The 17808-nt window shown below is 33.5% G+C and overlaps 1 protein-coding gene across 1 annotated transcript in view; it reads right to left on the reverse strand.

The window, feature by feature from the left end:
- Window positions 1–17808, reverse strand: part of LOC114339427 (tyrosine-protein kinase transmembrane receptor Ror-like) — a 294108-nt gene that overhangs the window by 47812 nt on the left and 228488 nt on the right. The window lies entirely within an intron of this gene.

Below are 17808 nucleotides of genomic sequence, written 5' to 3' on the forward strand. Positions count from 1 at the left end.
GAAAATGCTGTTTTCCGATGTTTTTGTGGTCGCAAAATAAAAAAGCAGTGCCAAGTACAATCGGAAGAATATATTTTGGGAACAGAATGTACCTACCTACCTACCTAGTATTACCTATATTTTACAAATATGATTTTTAAAGTAGATTTGAGTAATAATTACTGTTTGTAACAATTCTTGTTTTTTTAAATACTTACTTAAAGTAAATCTTCTAAATTGTAGCTATTTTAAGAGTTCACTTTTTTCCTTCAAAACTACTTTAACCAAATTACCGAACTTTCTTTAAAACTTCTGTTGTTTTCTAAATTGTAAGCAACTCATTTATTATCTTGAAAGGAGGTTTCGAAACTTTTTTTATGTGGCACTGTCTAAATTAAAGTATTTTGTTACATGGAATTCAAACCACACATTATTGATTGTAATGAGAATTAGATATTACATTTGTTTTGAAGTCTTGATTTCCAATCCGTGGAACATTCTCATTATCTTTTGCAATACAATAAATTTCTTGAAATACAGTGAAACCCCGATAAGTCGGCCCCCGATAACGCGGAAGTCCTGCTAACCCGGACCGATTTTCATCAGACAACCATTTCAACAATAAAAATTTATGTAATATGTATAATATTTGATTGACAATGTGTATTTGTGTAATTTGAACTGTACGATAGTAAAAATAACTCATGGCACACGGCGGCAGAGCGACGTTCATTGTTTCGGATTATCGGAAACAATAGGCACCTGTATTCCTTTATTTATTTCAAACTGCCTTAGCATTGTTTAAAAAAGACCAAGAGACTATTTAAAAACAAATTTTAAGCAATGGTCTAGTCTCCACTGTTTTTAAATAACATAACATCGTTCCGATTGTGACCGTATTGTGTGTAGTACAGTTGTATTGTTCGCTTCCGTTCTGTAATCGTGCTTCAGATGTTTGCGTGATTTTTTGCCTACGTGAAGCCAACAAAACGTAAAAATGTTGTGGTGACAATGGAAAAGAGACTAGAAGCATTAGGTAGGATTGATAAAGGCGAATCTTTAAAAACAATTGCAGCATCATATGGTGTCGGTACATCTACAGTATCGGATTGGAAGAAAAATAAAACTAAAATCGAAGAATTTTGTTTCAAAATGATAACAAAAATCACAGTTTGTACAATCGGTGCAAAGATAAGAAAGCTAAAAATGAGACTCTCGACGACGCTTTGCATGTGTGGTTTTGTGCGGAACGGGAACGTAGTTTACCAGTTTCTGGACCAATTAATTATTCAAGAAACAGCACTCAAGCTTAATAAAATGTTGCCTGATTGTGAACCAAATTTCACTGCGAGTCAAGATTGGCTGAATAGATGGAAAAAACGTCATGGAATACGTCAACTACCTATCGCTGCTAAGTATACCGTATTTTATTAATTTTTACCATATTCTCCGGCTAACCCGGATTTTCGATAACCCGGATCTGCCGCGGTCCCGATTAATCTGACTTATCGAGGTTCCACTGTACTTATTCGGATAGTGATCTGAAGATATAAATTTGGTATTGAATTTAACCTTTTACTGGTTCTGGGAAGCAGGTCAATACAATACAACAAATTTTTAATTAAAGCTTAAGGGGATGGGTACGAACTTTCGGCTTCAATGCTATTTAAATAGGTTTATTTTTTTCGAATCCTGAGAAAACTAATAAGTATTTTTCAACAATTTACACGCAGAATGAAAGATTACATTATTACCGAGGGCCGAAAGTTCCTGAAAACTTCTATAATGTTTATTTTAATAAGTTACAGGGGTGAAAAACTAAGAGAAAATTTAGTGTGATTTTTAATTTCAAATATCTCATTCAAAAGAAACTTTTTATTCATTCTAAGGGACTTTCGGCCCTCGGTACTAAAGTAATCTTTCATTCTGCGTTTACATTTTTCAAAAATACTTATTAGTTTTCTCAGGATTCGAAAAAATGATTACATTTAAAATACATTGAAAATTTTGACAGGCGTCAAAATGTTCCTTTCCTCTTAAAAAGGCATAAAAATAAAAAGCTTTGTTTTAGTTCAGATTTTACAGAATAATATTTGCGTAATATTACAAAATACCTATAAAATTATATCTACTGATAATGTTACATTTATTGGAATGTATTTCATTTCATAAAATGTAAATACTTATAATTGGGGAATTTACAAGGAGTTTAGTTCTGGATGTACGTATATGTACTGCGAGGCATAAGTTAGGTATATAGAAAATTATGCTCATTTTCATAGTTGATTTTTTCGTGAACAGATTAACGGATTCCGCTATTTTTTTATTATTATTTTCAATTTGTCTTCGGTCTCAAACTTCTTTTTTGTACTTATACCAGGGGAAGAAAAGAAATGTTTTTCTTATGTTAAGTTTGAGACATCCTGTAGGGAGGACGAGGTACAAGTGTGAGCATGGGCGGCCAAATATTGGATAACCATATATAGTTTAAAGCACCCGAAAAGCTAGGGGGGGCACGGCCCCCCTGCCCCTGGGTATGGGCGCACATGAGTGTGAGTATACATAGGAATCGTATTGTAGTCTTATGTTTTGTGAACGTTTTGATTTTTGAATGTCCCTTCTTTAGAAACAAAAAAAATACGTGGTTTTACTCTTTAACATGTGTTTTAACTGAAACAAAACTAAAGTAACAATAAAAAATAATAATTAACACTTTAAAGCACATAACATAAACAATTCTTACCGATACCTTATTTTGTCGACCTGGTAAGCGGTATGCACAGCGCAACATAATGGCGCGTCCGATTTTGGTAAATTTTTCGTGCGTATTGAACGTCGCAAATTTTTACCAGTGAGGACGCGGTGCTCTGATCATTTTGATCTTCGCTCGAAAACGATAAACGATAACCGATGGAGCGTGTGCGTTGTGTGCGTCGAAAATTCTTGCGTCCGATTTATGTGACGAAAACGTCCACACTAGCATAACTTACTTCGAGCACACAAATATTTGCGACGAACAGCTGATACGCACAATTTGTCAATGCGGACGCGCCATTAGACAGACGAGATTGTTCAATTTGCTGTTTAGGCTACGGCTCCACGGGTGAGAAATTGACGCTAGCAGTAGCAGTAAAATCAACTTAAGGTTCCGCGGAACGGAATAGGAATAGCCGGACTGTACCGACTACAGGACTTGTGCGTAGTCGGCAGTACCGGCGCTAGGGTATAAGGCGCCCGCCTGTAAAAGAAGCATAGGCGACCTTCGGTGTCTTTTAAATTAGTATTTTGTATAACACCGACAGAAAAAAGGTCATTTTGGCGCCCCCCAAACAGGGGCGCCCGCCTGCAGTGCATCCCTTGCAGGCCCGTTATCGCCGGCCCTGGTAGTCGGTTCAGTTCGGCTATTCCCATTCCGTTCCGCGGAACCTTAAGTTCATTTTACTGCTGCTGCTAGCGTCAATTTCTCGCCCGTGGAGCCGTAGCCTTAGGTAGTTGGCGCTTAGGGTAATAGTCAGAAGCGGCTTTACCTATTGTGCAGGGTGTGCGGTGAACACGGGCGCCAGGATGTTGGGGGCGCCAAGCGCCAAGGCGCGGGTCCTTTACTTTGTTTCAACATAAAATATGATTTTTTTCTTCTTCTTCTTCTTCTTCTTCTTCTTCAGATGCAAATCCACTAATGGATGTTAGCGATCACATTTTCCATTAACTCTCTGTTTCTTGCAATGTGTATCAGAGGTTGTATGTCGTTAATCCCTGTCCATTGCCTTATGTTTCGGAGCCAGGACATTTTATTGCGTCCTATTCCTCTCTTGCCTTCAATTTTACCCTGAATTTATAAGTTGAAGGAAATGGCATTTTTCGTTTCGCATGATGTGACCCAAATACGCCGTTTTTCTTTTCTTGATGTTTTCGAAAAGCTGGCGCTCTTGATCGATTCTTTTAAGGACATCTACATTTGTGACTTTCGCCGTCCATGGTATTTTTAGGATACGACGATAAAGCCACATTTCGAAAGCTTCTAATCTGTTTATATCCATCGTTTTGAATGCCCATCCCTCTATACCATATAGCAGCACCAACCACACGTAGCATTTAGTAAATAGTCTCAGTGTAAGATCGAAAACTTCAAAACCATCAAATTAAAATATTCTTCCTTACCGAGATACAGAGTGTTTTATTACAAAATATTCTAAAATGATTCTAGCTCATGGTTTTAACACATTCCAATATTTTTTGTTCAAACTTGACAAACAGTTTACACATGTTAGGATACTCTAACTGGCGTTAATAGATAGTTTTCCGCTGTTACCAGAGGCGTGCTGTAGGGATATATACTTCATTTTCGCCCCTTTCCCCCTTACAATGTACGCCACTGTCGTAATAATACTTATTTCATCATGTTTTTTTGATTTCCCGTTACTTTTTACATAAACATCATCCTTTTGTCTCAATGCGATAGAGTAAGTAGTTTTCAAGTTATTTCCGTTTTAATGTAATGGATTCATACTCCAAGGAAATAAGGTTTTTGTCGGGACACTTGAGCAGCCAGGTTGCAAATGGGTTTTTTGGGTACTATATACCTAATACATTATACATACAAAAATGCCCGTCACAGTTCGGACGAGAATTTTAGTTATTAACAAATAAGGGTCAAAAATGGCAGTTTTTTCGTTTAAATCGCTACAGGTAAAAATAAGATAATTAAATATCTTATTTATAGTATCTACTCTTTTAGTAGATGAGCCAATGTTTAAAACGGCCGTTTTTAATTTTGGTCCGATCATTTGTTGCTTCGAAAATTGCAAAATAAAACTAAAATTTCGAAAATAAAAAATTTGCTATAACTTTCGCGAAAGTGACCTTACGACTTTTATATTTCACAAAAAGTTGAGTTAAAGAGTCCATATACTGTACAAAAAACTATAAGACGATTCGCCAATTAGTTTAAATTTTATTCAATTTGTTTATCCCAAAGAGCTTTTTTTTGTAATGTTATTGTTCAGAAAATAATAATTATATAGAAATTCTGTGAAAACCACATTAAAGAACAATAGTCTTGTTTTCAAATTATTGAAAAAAATTATTAAAAAAGTAATTTTTGTCACTACGAAAACATTTTACTAAAGTAGAGTCATTTTTGGCTTGAAAACAATTTGAATACCTTTGTTAATATTGACTGTAGAGTAAATTTACCTTGGAATTTCAAAAGCTGGTATTTTTACACAAATTTTCAAAAAAAAACTTTTTGCCTATGTTAATTACGGTCAAAGTTAGCCACTTTTATTATTTAATTCACAGTTACTTCAATATACATAAAATTCTCCTGTAACAGTGTTAGTTACCATACTACTCCGAAACGGCTCGGCCGATTTTTATGAAATTTTACAACTGTATCCTATGGGACTGAGAATAGGTTTTAATCTATTTTTCATACCCATAAGTTATAAGGGGGGTTGCCCCCCTGACATTTATTTTTATTTTTTGAGATAAAATTGTCAATCTTAATTTTATATGATTTAGGATTAAAAAATACATACAACCCTTAATTTACACTTTTCCATCACCAACCCCTATTTGTTAATACCCATCTATATATTTACATCTATAAAATTCTCCTATCACAGTGTTAGTTTTCATACTCCTCCGAGACCGCTTGACCGATTTTTATTAAATTATAAATGTATATTCGGTAGGTCTTAGAATCGGTCGTAATCTATTTTTCATATCCCTGAGTGATAAGGGGAACTCCCACTAACATTTTGAAATGTTAGGTGGGGATTTACGTACAGAACGTACTCTACAAAACTACGAGTACATACAATTTAAAAAAAAAATATGATAAACATCCATCAACAAGCTCTGAAGATATTAATCGCAGCATATTATGTTTGAAGAATCAGTTTCATTTTTTGAGTGCACGGATTTTAATAATTCATTTCCACCGACCACAAATCGATTTCGTTAGAACGTTATTTTTAAAGCTTTATTAACAACTCTGTTGAAGTTTAAAGTTTACTCAAACTTTTACACATAAAATATATAAAAAGACTAAGTTTTCACTCTAATGGCATATAAAACAACATAATGCTATTCTACATCCCACCAGAATGAAAACAATGGGAACCTTCTCTGGTTACACCTCCGAGGCTTCTACAATTTGCAAGCCATACGGATGCTGAGACTAAGGAAGATGAGGGAATTCTACAATTTACAATTCACGTCCCATCTGCTCAGCGCGGTAAAGTTCCAACGAGAATGGTTCCCTTCATACTCCACACAGAGTAAATGTAAATCAAAAATGAATAACCATTTTCAATTTCGTTGCAAAACGAAAACACAGCCGAACCATATTCTAGTCCAATCAGAGAGTGCTGCAAGCACCCCTACCGGTTTCGAAACTTACTAGTCTCTCATCAGGAGGCACATATGCTGCTCTCCCCGATCCAGCCAAAACAAACCCCAGCGTGCAGTCCCGAATTGCAACGAACGAAATGGCATAGATGCCCTAGCGGCAACTGCTAGCAAAAAGACTAAGCTTTCACTCTAATGGCATATAAAACAACATAATGCTATTCTACATCCCACCAGAATGAAAACAATGGGAACCTTCTCTGGTTACACCTCCGAGGCTTCTACAATTTGCAAGCCATACGGATGCTGAGACTAAAGAAGATGAGGGAATTCTACAATTTACAATTCACGTCCCATCTGCTCAGCGCGGTAAAGTTCCAACGAGAATGGTTCCCTTCATACTCCACACAGAGTAAATGTAAATCAAAAATGAATAACCATTTTCAATTTCGTTGCAAAATGAAAACACAGCCGAACCATATTCTAGTCCAATCAGAGAGTGCTGCAAGCACCCCTACCGGTTTCGAAACTTACTAGTCTCTCATCAGGAGGCACATATGCTGCTCTCCCCGATCCAGCCAAAACAAACCCCAGCGTGCAGTCCCGAATTGCAACGAACGAAATGGCATAACTGCTAGCAAAACGTTGGAACTTTACCGCGCTGAGCAGATGGGACGTGAATTGTAAATTGTAGAATTCCCTCATCTTCCTTAGTCTCAGCATCCGTATGGCTTGCAAATTGTAGAAGCCTCGGAGGTGTAACCAGAGAAGGTTCCCATTGTTTTCATTCTGGTGGGATGTAGAATAGCATTATGTTGTTTTATATGCCATTAGAGTGAAAACTTAGTCTTTTTGCTAGCAGTTGCCGCTAGGGCATCTATGCCATTTCGTTCGTTGCAATTCGGGACTGCACGCTGGGGTTTGTTTTGGCTGGATCGGGGAGAGCAGCATATGTGCCTCCTGATGAGAGACTAGTAAGTTTCGAAACCGGTAGGGGTGCTTGCAGCACTCTCTGATTGGACTAGAGTATGGTTCGGCTGTGTTTTCGTTTTGCAACGAAATTGAAAATGGTTATTCATTTTTGATTTACATTTACTCTGTGTGGAGTATGAAGGGAACCATTCTCGTTGGAACTTTACCGCGCTGAGCAGATGGGACGTGAATTGTAAATTGTAGAATTCCCTCATCTTCCTTAGTCTTAGCATCCGTATGGCTTGCAAATTGTAGAAGCCTCAGAGGTGTAACCGGAGAAGGTTCCCATTGTTTTCATTCTGGTGGGATGTAGAATAGCATTATGTTGTTTTATATGCCATTAGAGTGAAAACTTAGTATTTTTGCTAGCAGTTGCCGCTAGGGCATCTATGCCATTTCGTTCGTTGCAATTCGGGACTGCACGCTGGGGTTTGTTTTGGCTGGATCGGGGAGAGCAGCATATGTGCCTCCTGATGAGAGACTAGTAAGTTTCGAAACCGGTAGGGGTGCTTGCAGCACTCTCTGATTGGACTAGAATATGGTTCGGCTGTGTTTTCGTTTTGCAACGAAATTGAAAATGGTTATTCATTTTTGATTTATAAAATATATACCTTTAGCTTCGAAATGGCGCTAGTTGGGTTGCTTAATTGTTATAAAAAAGTAGCTGTCAACTAAATAAAAAAGTGGCTAACTTTGACTGTAATTTACCTAGGCAAAAAGTGTTTTTTTTTAAATTCGTATAAAAATACCAGCTTTTTAAATCCCAAAGTAGTTTCTACAGTCAATATTAACAAAGCTATTTAAATTGTTTATGAACTAAAAATGACCCTACTTTAGTAAAATATTTTCGGAATAATAAAAAGGACTTTTTAATGATTTTCTTAAAACATTTTGAAATCATGACTTTTCTTATTTTATGTGGTTTTCACAGAATTGCTATTACATTACTATTTTCTGAACAATAATATTGCGAAAAAAAGCTCATTGGGAAAAACAAATTGAATAAAATTTAAACTAATTGACGAATCGTCTTAAAAGTTTTTGTGCATTATACATATAGACTGTTTATCTCAACTTTTTGTGCAATAGGAAAGTCTTAAGGTCATTTTCACAAAAGTTATAGCAATTTTTTTATTTTAGAAATTTTAGTTTTATTTTGCAATTTCTGAAGCAACAAATTATCGAACCGAACATCAAAAACTGCAGTTTTAAACGTTGGCTCAACTAATAAAAGAATAACAGTATAAATAAGATATTTAATTACCCTATTTTTACCCGTAGCGATTTAAACGAAAAAACTGCAATTTTTGACACTTATTTGTTAATGACTAAATTTCTCGTCCGAACTGTGACGGGCATTTTTGTATTTATAATGTATTAGGTATATAGTACCCAAAAAACCCATTTGCAACCTGGCTGCTCAAGTGTCCCGAACATGGTATATTTTTGCCTTATTTCCCTGGAGTAGGTATCAATAAGATTATGTATTTTAGACTATAGTTGAAAGAATAGTATAGTTGAAAACTACTAACTTTATCGCAATGAGATAAAAGGATGATATTTATGAAAAAAGTAACAAGGAATCAAAAAATATGCTGAAATGATTATTACGACAGTGGCGTAGATTGTGAGGGGGAAAAAGGATCGAAAATGAAGTATATATTCCTACGGCACGCCTCTGGTAAGAGCTAAAAACTATCTTTTAACGCTAGTTAGAGTATCCTAACATGTGTAAACTGTTTGTCAAGTTTGAACACAAAATATTTGAAGGTTTTAAAACAATGGGCTAAAATCATTTTAGAATATTTGTAATAAAACACTATGTATCTCGCTAAGGAAGAATATTTTATTTGAAGTGTTTTGGGTTTAATCTTCATATTTTGTGCTAAGGTTTCTCCAGTTACGATATGGACAATTGTTAATGAAACACCCTGTATATAGGAAATAATTTTTCTTAGTGATATGATAAGACATGACCTCCTCACGTATCGCAAATCGTTAGTTAAAACACATATTAAAAAGTAAAATCTTCTAGTTTCTTTGTTATTAAAGATATCAGAGGAATTAAAAAATAAAATGTTCACAATGAGATTAGAACATAATATCGATGCATGCATACCCACCTTTGTACTTTTTACTCCCGACATGACAGGGTGTCTTAAACTTTTGATTCCGTTAAAACACATGTTAAATTACAAAAACGTCTATTTTCTTTGTTTTGAAAGATATCATGGCCATTCAAAAAACAAAATGTTCACAAAACATATACAACATAAAGACTATAATAAGATTCCGATGTATAAATACATTTTGCACCTCGTCCTCCCTACAGGTTGTCCCATACTTAACATAAGAAAACATCTCTTTTCTTCCACCCGCTATAAGTACAAAAAAGAAGATCTAAAATCAAAAATGTAAACAACAAAAATCTAGATCAAAAAAATCTAAAATAATAAAAAAAAATAGCGGAATCTGTTAATCTGTTCACGAAAAAATCTAAACGAACTATCCTTAACTTATGACTCACCTCGTCTTATACAGGATGATTGATTAGTGTAATAAAGCTCAGTAGATCCGCTAAACTAAAGTACTCGATAGCAATAAAACTTAATAATAAAAATTGTAGCCTCGTTGAGATTCCCATTACAAAATTAGTTAGAATGTTACAGGGTTTTCGATAACATAGTGGCAGACCAATCTTATGATTTTTTTAAATGGAACACCCTAGAACCCGTAGAATGGAACCCGTAGAATTATTATACAAGGTGTCCCAAAAGTAGTGGAACGGTCGAATATTTCGCGAACTAAACATCGGATCGAAAAACTGAAAAACACGTGTTCAATAATTTTCAAAAATCTATCCAATGACACCAAACACCAACCCCCACTACACCCCCTGGAGGTGGGGTGGAGGGTAACTTTAAAATCTCAAATGGAAACCCCTAGTTTTTCTTGCAGATTTGGATTCGTTACGTAAAAGTAAGCAACTTTTATTCAAGACATTTTTTCGAACTGTGGACAGATGGAGCTATAATTGAGAAAAACGATTTATCCTGATACCATAGGTAAATTATAGAAACGGTCTAATATCTCGAGAAATACACTTCCAAATGAGAAACCAAAAAAAAAGATTTTTAATACTTTTCGAAAACCTATCGAATAACACTAAACATGACCCTCTAACCCACCCCTTGGAGGTGGGGTGAGGGGTAACTTTAAAATCATAAATAGCAACCCCCACTTTTTATTACATATTCGGATTCGTCATGAAAAATTAAGCAACATTTATTCGAAACATTTTTTAGAATTGTTGATAGATGGCGCTTTAATTGGAAAAATACGATTTATTAGCGCCATCTATCAGCAATTTTAAAAAATGTTTCGAATAAATGTTGCTTAATTTTCCATGACGAATTCGAATCTGCAATAAAAAGTGGGGGTTGCTATTTAAGATTTTAAATTAACCCCCCACCCCGTCTCCAGGGGGTGGGTTGGAGGGTTATTTTTGGTGTTTATCGATAGGTTTTCGAAAAATATTAAAAACCTGTTTTTTGTTTTCTCATTTGGAAGTGTATTTCTCGAGATATTAGACCGTTTCTATAATTTACCTATGGTATCAGGATAAATCGTTTTTCCCAATTATAGCGCCATCTATCCACAGTTCGAAAAAATGTCTTGAATAAAAGTTGCTTACTTTTACGTAACGAATCCAAATCTGCAAGAAAAACTAGGGGTTTCCATTTGAGATTTTAAAGTTACCCCCCACCCCACCTCCAGGGGGTGTAGTGGGGATTGGTGTTTGGTGTCATTGGATAGATTTTTGAAAATGATTGAACATGTATTTTTCAGTTTTTCGATCCGATGTTTACTTCGCGAAATATTCTCGACCGTTCCACTACTTTTGGGACACCCTATATATTTATTATTTTATGTCTTTGTAATTTATACTTTAATACTTTTTAAGAGTGATGCGCAAAATTTCGGGCCAATGCTTTTTAAATGGATTCATTTTTTTCGAATCCTAAAAAAAACTAATTAATATTTTTGAAAAATTTATTATTATTATCGAGAGCCTAAATTTCTTTAGAATAAACAAAAAGTTTCCTTTGAATGATATATTTGAAATTAAAAATCTTACAATTATCTCCTCTTTTTCACCCCTGTAACTTATCAAAATAAACATTATAAAAGTATTCGGGGACTTTCGACCCTCGGTAATAATGTACTTAATCTTTCATTCTACGTCTAAAGTTTTCAAATATACTTATTAGTTTTCTCAGGATTGGAAAAAATTAATGAATTTAAAAATATTGGACCGAAATTTTGCTCTAACGCTCTTAAAAAGTATTAAAGTATTATACATTTTTGTAATCAGTATTTCAAAAGATTTTAAATGAGATGACACATGATGTACTTTCCCATTTACAAAAATCAAAAATATGACTGTCACTTGAAGATGGATCGCGTAAAGTTTGAAACATTGATACAATAATAATATACAGTTGAACCTCGATAAGTCGGATTAATCGGGACCGCGGCCGATCCGGGGATTATCCGAAAAATATGGTAAAATTAATACAATACATATTATTAGTCTGGGCAGATTACCGGAGAATATTCCATTTTTGGGAAAAGTTATTTACCAGCAATTTTATTGTTGGAATCGAATCTTATGTTTGTATATATTAATAATATAGGTATGCAAAGTCCGCAGATAGTGTGCTACTTTTTTTATAAACAAAATGGCGCCCAAAAATCGTGTTTTTTAAATTTTTGCTCTATAACTCCAAAGATTTTAACTTTACTCCAAAAACACCCAAATAAAAACTCACCGTAATTAAATTCTGCATAGAGACGTGTTTTTATCGATTTACTTCGGCCAAAGTTTTCCCCGGAAAATGCGGGTTTTCCAACAAAATCTATAATTTTCAATTAAAATTTTAGATAAGTAATTGTTTATCAATAATTAAATACCTTGGTATTATAAAAGCTCTTTTCGTATAGATTATAATTCCAGAAGCCAATGGAAATTGAATAAACACTTTAGCAACAATTGAATTGTTGATTAAAAATTTACCATCGCTATAATAACCATATTACATAAGAAAAGGTATGATTTTTGTATAAAAAAATACTGTACCTATCTAATGTACTTTACAGAATTGAAATCGGACTATTTAAGCGGCCTCAGGAATATTTTAAAGTTATAAACAATTTTTTGGCTTATTAACAAATAGAATATCTCGGGTAATATCAAATTAAATTAAATCGTGATAAAATTACTGGAAAAAAGCGACAGGACGCTTCTTTTAAAAGAAAAAACGTTTAAATGTGATGAGTGGTTCCTGAGATACAACCGGTCAAAGTTGACCGGCATTTACGGCAAAGAGATAAACAATAGGATCATAATTTTGAACCATCGCCTTTTTGTTTCAGTCCTCTTTCTCCACACCAATTTTGATATCTTTAAAGTACTCATAACATATATTATTATAATAAAAACTATCGATATTACGAATGAAAAATGCCAATAATAGAAAAATTTAAATCAAAAATTACGTTGGAGAAAATGTCGTCTCAAAGTTCAAAATCGGTATACTTACGTTAAAAAAATGCATTTTCTCGGCTTCCGATGGAACAATTTTCTTCATTCTTTTTTTTGTTCCCAAGTAACTCGAGTAGAGCCATCTAACTAACGCATTATTAAATGTCAAAGTTGATTTTTTTTGTCATAATAAATTAATTTATTTATTATAACAAAAATTTTTAATTTGTTTAAATAAAGATTGTTTAAATAATTATACAGCTTTCAAATGAGAATATTTGTTTTTCACGTTAAAAGGTACACTTGTAGTAAGTTTTTCTAAAAAAAGTCTACAACTGGAAAAAATATGTAGTTTTCTTTTCTTATAACTAATTTAATCAATTATAAAAAAACAAAAGCATATTTGACATTTAATAATGCGTTACTTAGATGGCTCTACTCGAGTTACTTGGGAACAAAAAAAGAATGAAGAATATTGCTCCATGGAAAGCCGAGAAAATGCATTTTTTTAACGTAGACCGAATTTGAACTTTGAGATTACATCTTCTCCAACCTAATTTTTGATTGGAATTTTGCTATTTTTGTCAATTTTCACTCAATTTTTTATTTGATATTGTAATATCAATAGTTTTTATTATAATAATATATGTTATGAAAATTTTAAAGATATGAAAATTGGTGTGGAGAAAGAGGACAAAAACAAAAAGGTGATGGTTCGAAGATTATGATCCTATTGTTTATATCTTTGCCGTAAGTGCCGTTCAAATTTGACCGGTTGTATCTCAGGAACCACTCATCACAATTAAACGTTTTTTCTTTTAAAGAAGCGCCCTGCCGCTTTTTTCCGATACCGTTTTCATGATTTAATTTAATTTAGTATTTACCGAGATTTTCTATTTGTTTATAAGCCAAAAAATTGTTTATAATTTAAAAATATTCCTGAGGCCGCTTAAATGGTCCAATTTCAATTATGTAAAGTACATTGGATCGATACGGTACCTTTTTACTCAAAAATCATAGTTATTCTTATGTATAGTAATTATTGTGGTTATTACAGCGACCGTAAATTTTTAATTAACAATTCAATTGTTCCTTAACTGTTTATTCAATTTCCATGGGCTTCTGGAATTATAATCTATGCGAAAAGCGCTTTTATATTACCGAGTTATTTAATTATTGATAAACAATTACTTATCTAAAATTTTAATTGAAAATTAAAGATTTTGTTGGAAAAACTCGCATTTCCCGGGAAAACTTTTCGTCGAAGTAAATCGGGCAAATCACGCCTCTATGCAGAATTTAATTACGGTGACTTTTTATTTGAGTGTTTTTGGTGTAAAGTTAAAATCTTTGGAGTTATAGAGCAAAAATTGAAAAAAACACGATTTTCGGGCGCCATTTTGTTTATAAAAAAGTAGCACTCTATCTGCGGACTTTGCATACCTATATTATTAATATATACAATCATAAGATTCGATTCCAGCAATAAAATTACTGGTATAGTCGGTTCGCTAAACTCAGACGCAACTGGCTAGATATTTTAGTCGATATTTTTTTTGTTTTTTGCCAATTTTGCAAAAATTGGCAAAATTACTAAATATTTAGTGATTATTAACTATTTAAAAATTATTTTTTGCCAATTTTGCTAAAATTGGCAAAATTACCGACTAAAATATCTAGAAAGTTGCGTCTGAGTTTAGCGAACAGACTATAAATAACTTTTCCTTGTATTTTGCTAATTAGCCCAGCCCAGAGTATATAAATAATATATACTAATACACATTATAATTGCAAAACATGAAATACACAAGCACATCAGTAAAAGTGAAAAAATGTTTGTTTTGTCTGATGAAAATCGGTCCGGGATAGCCGGACTTCCGGGTTATCGGAGGCCGACTTATCGGGGTTCCACTGTACTATGATTGTTTTAAAAATCGATCTGTCCCAGAGTTTTGCTAAACATAAATAAGTTAATACGTAAATTATCTATAATTTACGTATATAAATCAACGGCTATAATATATTATTTTATAATAATTTTTATATTTAGAATTTAATATATCTAGGAAAATACCGATAATCATCAAAGTTTAACTAAAATATTATTAAGCGTTTAAAAGTAAAAGGTAAAAGTATACAGGTAACTAAAAATAGCTTGTCAATAGATTATTATCATTATTCAGCAGTTTTGCTAGAACTTTTATAATATTCATGTTATATAAAAATTCCGTAGGTACCTACTACATAGGCGTGCGCGTAAAAAACTATAAGGAAATTTATTTGAAATTTAAATATATTATGTGTGTAAGCATACATAAATAGAAGGCCGTAGAAGTGTAGGAAGAAAACAAGTTTCTTGGTTAAAAAAACATTCGGGAATGGACTCAGATATCAAATAAAGAACAGTTATTTCATGTTGCAGAAGAACGAGAAGCCTTCGCCATGGTGATCGCCAACGTCGGATAAATCTGATATGACACTTTTGAAGAAGAAGAAGCATACATAGATATCTAAGAGTGAAAACTGCTAATAGTGACAATATGAATTATCAAATAAGGCTATACACTTTTTTTATTATAATCAGTATCTATCCGTACTTTGCTGTCAGCTATTCGGAGAAATATTCCGGATTCAAATTTCTTGAACCTTTTTCTCAGGTGCTAGAGCCAAGAATATGTTCTTCTCCTGGTTATCCTTTTCTATACACTTTGTTCTGAAGAACGGGTTATAACAAGCCATGTCTCTGTAACACCACATCTCGAAGGTTTCAAGCTTCAAGAATCAGAAACATCTCAGGATGAAAGCTTTGGCTCTGAGTGGTAAACCATAGTATCTGAAAATAGATTCTTTTACAAATACTGATCTTGGCCGGTGTTTTATTTTGATGAAGCGGTAAGTACCATTAACTATCTATATTGTTATTAATGTATGTGTAGTAATTGGCTCAGTTAATTGACTGTTGTTTAACCAAAAGTTGTGTATTTGGTATTTTGCGCTTACTGACACCCCGTATTTTGTTTTCTTTGTATTCAAATTCAATATATTCTCTTGATTTATATCTTATATGCGTGACAACATTCTTTGTAAGCCCTTTAGAGCATTTGCCAAAACACTGCGTCGTCAGGACATTTATTATTATTATTTAAATGCACCCCGTTAACAAATATACCTTTTTCTTCTTCTCCAACACTGGCAACATTTATGTGAAGATATGTACATGATAATAAATGTTCAATAACGATGGTATGCACCATTCTATCTAACTCCTCTATCTATTGAAATATCGATCATCCACTTTAATGTTAATGGATTGGTTATTATATATCTTATAGATGATTCTTAGATCTATATCATCTAAGCCTGCTTCTTTCAGGATTATTATGAACTTATCATATTTTACACTATTCAAGGCCTTGCAGTAATTGGCAAAACAAATATATACATCGCAGTTGACACCTCTGCATCTCTGAATTAGATGCAAAGAGTTGACATCTCTGCATCTCTGATTCCACTTTTTGTTTTTTCTGCTGTGAATCGCTTTTAAAAATCTCTTAACCAAATACATCATCAAGATAATTATTCCGTAGTCCTCGCTTCTTCTTCTTCTTTTTCAAGTGCCATCTTCGTAATGGAGGTCGGCAATCATCATAGCTATTTGGAATTTGGAGAGCGCTGCTTAAAAATTCATTTGATGTACTATCCGTTCCAAGATAATTCGGATGGAATTCCGACAAAATATGTACTTGTTGTACATATATTTTGTCGGAATTCCATCCGAATTATCTTGCAACGGATAGTACATCCGTACCATTCTCTGCCTATGCTTCTTTTTCCTTGAATCTCTCCCTGCATGATCAGTTGGGGAAAGTTGTATCTCTCTCCACGTATAATATGTTCGAGATATTCTAATTTTATGGATGGTATTTAAGCTTTCCATTTCTTTATGCATCTTTTTCAGAACTTCTTTGTTATGAAGTGTTCTGTCCACGATATTTTCAGAATTCTTCCGTACACTCGCAGCTCGAATTATTCCAGTTTCTTCATTTATGTTGCATTCAACGTCCAAGGTTCCATTCTATAAAACATTGTCAAGAAAACGTACCACCAAGCCAACCTAACTCTTAATTACAACTTCAAATCTCTTGTGCAGATAATTATTCTCATTTTGTTAAAATTTGCTCTAGCCGTTTCTATTCTGATTTTGATTTCCTGGAAGTCACCATTTGTGCTCTCATAATCACCTGCAGTCCTAGCATACAGGTCAAATTTAACCAGCAATGTAGAATTTTACCAGTTATATAGATTTTGTACTATTTTATTCCTTATTCATCGAAAAGTTTTAATAATTACTAGTTACACCTCACATCTTTTTCTAATCTACTGTCACCTATTGAGCCGCTGGGATGTCTATTTGAGCCGCTAGGATTATTTTATCTTGTTTTTATCCTCTAGTTCCTGTATTCTGTAAAAATTATTGGCCCAGCACCCATCTGTTAATTCTGGCTTTATTTTAAATTGCGATGTAGCATATCTTAGATTTCTTGTCATGGAAGCCGGTTTATTAAGATCTTCGTCTTATTTTTTTGACATATTTTTATGAAATTTATAGATTACTTGAAAAAAATTATGGAGGTGTCCAGGAAATAGTTTCATTCCAATGTTATCTATTCCTCTCCCTCTAGGCTTTTTTAAAGGTGAATATCGCTATAGTTTATCTTTGACTTTATAAAGTTATAATTTGGTTTATCTTTTTATATGAGTTTATCTTTAAATATGTATATTGCATTTACGTTAGTATTTGATTAAATAGGGAAATAACAAAATATAATATGCAGTTTCGTAAAACGTTTTTCACATATAATTATGTGGATTGTCAGTATGTATGTATATTGTGTGATTAAATAATAATTTTTAGACTTTCTCCTTTACTTCGATTTCTTTTATTCCCTGTTGTGATAGAA

Source organism: Diabrotica virgifera, chromosome 3, assembly GCF_917563875.1.
Source record: "Diabrotica virgifera virgifera chromosome 3, PGI_DIABVI_V3a".
NCBI lineage: Eukaryota > Metazoa > Arthropoda > Insecta > Coleoptera > Chrysomelidae > Diabrotica > Diabrotica virgifera.